We start from the raw sequence: 4,555 nt of genomic DNA on the forward strand, positions 1-4,555 counted from the left end.
GACACTGTGTTTATTAGTGTGTGGTCAACCACAAATCTTCATACTGTCATCCATACATGAGGTCTTTATACAAACGATGAAAGATAATGAAAGAAACTGTTTAATTGATATGAAATGATTGAATTATATGAAATATTATGGCTTTGTCTGCCAGAGTGTTTTCTGTAAACTACTTTGAACTACTGGCAGTCAGTGAAGTCACTGAAAGGCAAGATTCTATGTTGTGTTGCCGTAGTTTCCAGAGTTTACTTATAAAGCTCACTTACAGAATTCAGTTAGAAAAGTCAAGCATTTGAAGGGCGCACATTTGAAGGAATATTAACTCAATATTAACTCATTACGGTTTACATTTTCGAGTTTAAAGTTCTCCGAAATTACAATGAAAAAGGAAACAAGAAAAATTACCACTCCAGCCGATAAGAAAGATTCAGGAGATCAAGGTAAGTAAAAATAAAATCAAATCCTGGTAAAATCAAATCCTAGAAATGTTGACACTGTGTGAATCATTTTTAGAGCAATTGAATCATATGTTTGATTGAAAATAGCTTTAATACAAGATGTCTAATCAAAGAAAGGTTAGCGGTCTTTTGGTAAAATAATGTAATAAGTTTATTCTTGGACTCAACAGTAAAAACAGACCAACAAGTGTCATCAAGATCTAAGACTTAGTAAACCTAGTATCAATTCGCACTGGTCAGTTTTTTTATCCCAAGAATAAACTTGTGATAATTTAAGCAAAAGCAATTTCAAATTCTTTGCCAAACTGCTTCCAGTCCTGATGTCGGGGACTCTTTTCACCACTGTGTTGTTGTCGTTTATAGATTGTAAGAGCAGGACTGCTAAAAGAAAGGCCAGTCCTGAAAAGAAGACCCCAATAAAAGGAGGAGGGTCGCTGAGCAGGCTGGTCCTTCCACCAGCTCAGATGTGGTCAAAGGAGTGAAGCGCAAGCTTGTGCAAGATGAAGAGGGCACAACAAAGAAAGCAAAGAAGGCTAAACTTCTCGACCATATGAGCGGTGACAAGGAGCAAGCATCCTCCTTGTTGGACTCTGGTAAAGGTAGGCTAATTAGTTGAATAAGGGGGTAGATTAAGTGTGGTTGCTAGGTTTAAGATATTAGTGTTTAGTGTTTGTGTCTATCATCCAGTGAGCTGATGTGCTTTTGGTGTTTTCCACATCTCCAGACTTGAATAACAAACAGGTGTGCGCAAAAATGGCAAAAGAAAGGCGCGGGAGACAACAGAGAGTCACCCAAGAAAAAAAAAGGAATGTGGACCAGGACAAAAATCAGTGGCAGACCAAAAACGTAAGTAGCAAGCAGCTTGGGTTTTATATTCAGGGGAAGGCAAAAGGAACATTTAGGCTACAGAGGAGAGTAATTTGTGTCACAGCTGTAATAAAACAAGATTTGTTGTTTTGTCTGTTCAGGTGAATTCCAAGCCAGATATGTGGAGGAGCACAGCTCGGAGAAGGAGGCTGCGGAGCAGTGTTTGCTGGCTACCGGATAGAAGATCGTTTTTCCAGTAAGTGTTCAGATGATGGTAGTAAGACAGGCAGTAACGCAGATAATGGATAATATCGTAAACTGAGACGTCTGCTGTGTTTCCACCTTTCATTATGTCATACTGAGGAATGCTCACCAATGCTCTGTGTCTTCTAGGTTGCCATCAAACACATTCCCAAAAATAAAGTCTACTGCAAAGTGGCGGTAAGCGTCCAACACTTGAATCAGTTTTACATTACTGGATTGAATGCGGCGTTCCTCATCATCCACTTTGTTGTAATATTTCAGGATGAAAGCGGGAAGAAGCTCTCAGTGGAAGTGGCCATTATGGTTAAACTTGCAGGTGAAGCAGAAGGGTCAGTGGGAATATCTGCACCTGTGTCCTTGCTGGAGTGGTTCGACCTTGGCAAAGAGCTGATCCTGGTGCTGGAGAGACCTGTCCCCGCTGTGGACCTGCAAAAATACAAAGCAGAAAATGGAAGAACTTTAACAGAGGACAGGCCAAGGTAGGCTGACTGGAAGAACCTTAGACTGTACAGCATTCAATCAAGGCAGAAAAGCATGAACTCATTATTGTGTTTTTCATCTTTTCCAGGTCATTCTGAAGCAACTAGTTGATGCTGTAAAGGAACTTGAGGATAAACACATCTTTCATCGGGACATCAAGGGACAAAACATTCTGATTGAGACCGGCTCAGATGTGCCTCGTGTTCGCATCATTGACTTTGGACTGAGCTGCTTTGTTAAACAGCGATCTCTGTATCGCATCTTCTATGGTAACATATTCTGCTCCTGCTTTTCACAGATGTAACAATTTGTGTCTTTTGTTTTAGAAGAAATTGCAATTGTGTCTGTTTGTTAGGCACTCCTCTTCACATCCCTCCCGAGTGGTACATTAGGAGCTGCTACAGGTGTGGACCACCACGGTGTGGCAAATGGGAGTGGTGTTGTATGAAGCGCTTCATGCACGATACTTTAGTACCGCGAGGTTCCTCACAAAGAAACTGAGCATCAAAAAGCGTCTGTCCACAGGTAAGAAAACTTCACACTTCCAGATTCACTGATGCCTTGGATCACTAGAACTATCATCTTCATCTTTTTGATCTTTTCTTTCTTTCAAGAATGCCGGAATTTCTTGGACGCATGTTTAGCTATAGTCCCGGAGAAGCGCCCAACACTGGAGGAGCTCCAGCTTCACCCCTGGCTAAGATAACACACACAAACACACAATTCACACCTTATCATATAAGTATGATACATTGTAGTAACTTCCTTTCTTTTTTCTGTTGGACAGGAATAGATAGAATGGGTCAATCTTCAAAAATAAATAAATAAAAATTTAACTTTTTGGAGTTCCTGTAACCCCCCCAGCCATCCCAGGAAAGGGGATCTCTCTTTGAATGGGCTTTCCCGAGGTTTCTTCCCATCGATCTGGCCCCCTGGGGAGTTTTTCCTCGTCTTCATAGAGAGCTTGGGCTGGGTCAGGAGCTCCATCAAAACTGTCTTTATTTGATGACTTTAAAATAAAGATGTGTTTTACTTAAAGTAAAATTTGATCAAAATAAAACTTGTTTAATTCATCTTTGCTGAGGATTCTCCTTCATTACTATTTTGTTTTGTTTTTTTTGTTTTGTTTTGTTTTACCCATGGTGCATTTTGACAAATAAGAAAACTGAATCAGGTTAAAGTGTGCACAAAGACAGTCACACTGCAAATGATCTGAAGACTTGCATCTGTTGCTCTAACCCCCAACTAGTTTAGACAGATTTCCTGGTTCTACCAGAGGTTTTTTCCTTCAAGAAGGGAGTTTTTCCTTCCCACTGTTGCTGAGTGTTTGCTCATAGTGGGTTGTAAAAGCATAAAAGTTCATAAGAGGCATTCATAGCAGAGTTATCACAGCGGGAACTATATAGCTTAAATGTACAATTTCTACAGGACGAATTATAACTTCATTATGTATAAAAGCTCCTGTGGATAATTACTCCTATTTGTAACTTTACACAAGAGAAAGTTTGCTGTCACACTATTTATAACAGGTTGGATTTTGTCCTCTGAGTTGAGCCTTTGTTGCAGTTTATTGAAGAATTTCCTCTAAAGTAGCTGTTGATAAAGATTTAAAGTCCTGTTTATATACAGAAATATGCTTTAGTTCATGTTTTTTTACATGTCTGCCTCAGTGGATCAGTAGAAGATCTGGCACAGGAAACTAGATGATGAAAAAAGGGTACGAATACACATATATATCTATATAGATACAGATATATATACACACACACACAGGTTGCAATGTAGTATTTTCATTTTTTCTTAGCATTTCTTTAACGTCTTGGTGCAAAAGAATACCTGCATTTGTGTGTAAAGAAATGTTACATATATACTAAAAACAGCTGGAAAAAAGAACTACAAATTTGGAAAGGAATTTATTCATGTTCTTACTCATAGATGGAGTACATGGTTTAAAAAACACTGAGGAAACAGATATGAGGCGGCTGTATCAACATAAAAACATTAATACAGTTAAAAGTGAATAAAAAGTTGCACGCTTAAACTTATTTCTCTACAGTTTGTACAATTAATCCATGTAACAATAGTTCGCTCTTAATATAGTAGTTAATTAAAATATCTTTACATAAAAATACATTTTTAAGTACTCTCCGGTGGAAGTCTGTTGTGGCTTATGTTTCTAAATGACACAACCATAAAGCAGCCCACAGAATATACAAATATGTCCTTGATAAGTGAATGTTGGCTCCCACAATGGCCTGTTAAGTTATTGCAAAATAATTTACTGCATAATATGTCAGATTAGAACATGTTATAAGCACAAAACTGAAGGGGAAACAATAAAAACAAAAATTAAAAAACAAATACTAAATTAAGTTAAAGGATATTTCTTACTATACTATATAATTGTATAATGTTGCGTTTGATTGCAAATGAAAACCCACCAAGAAAAAAAGAAAGAAAGAAAAGAGAGAATAGAGTTTAATTTATTCAAAACACATTCTTTTCTTTTATTTAAGCTGTAGCGAGATTCAAATGGACAAAAGAGA

At 37.8% G+C, this 4,555-nt stretch overlaps 2 long non-coding RNA genes across 2 annotated transcripts; both read left to right on the forward strand.

Moving 5' to 3' along the window:
* Positions 1-359: 359 nt before the first annotated feature.
* LOC109200550 (uncharacterized) lies at positions 360-1,212 on the forward strand. Its single transcript, XR_002060715.2, has 3 exons — positions 360-440; positions 822-1,057; positions 1,183-1,212. It is a non-coding gene; the product is annotated as an uncharacterized LOC109200550 (long non-coding RNA).
* Positions 1,213-1,649: 437 nt separating this feature from the next.
* On the forward strand, positions 1,650-3,082 carry LOC112845370 (uncharacterized). The gene is made up of 5 exons (XR_003218184.1): positions 1,650-1,706; positions 1,791-2,008; positions 2,098-2,278; positions 2,365-2,534; positions 2,624-3,082. It is a non-coding gene; the product is annotated as an uncharacterized LOC112845370 (long non-coding RNA).
* The last annotated feature ends 1,473 nt before the right edge of the window (positions 3,083-4,555 follow it).

Source organism: Oreochromis niloticus, unplaced genomic scaffold, assembly GCF_001858045.2.
Source record: "Oreochromis niloticus isolate F11D_XX unplaced genomic scaffold, O_niloticus_UMD_NMBU tig00007093_pilon, whole genome shotgun sequence".
NCBI classification, from domain to species: domain Eukaryota; kingdom Metazoa; phylum Chordata; class Actinopteri; order Cichliformes; family Cichlidae; genus Oreochromis; species Oreochromis niloticus.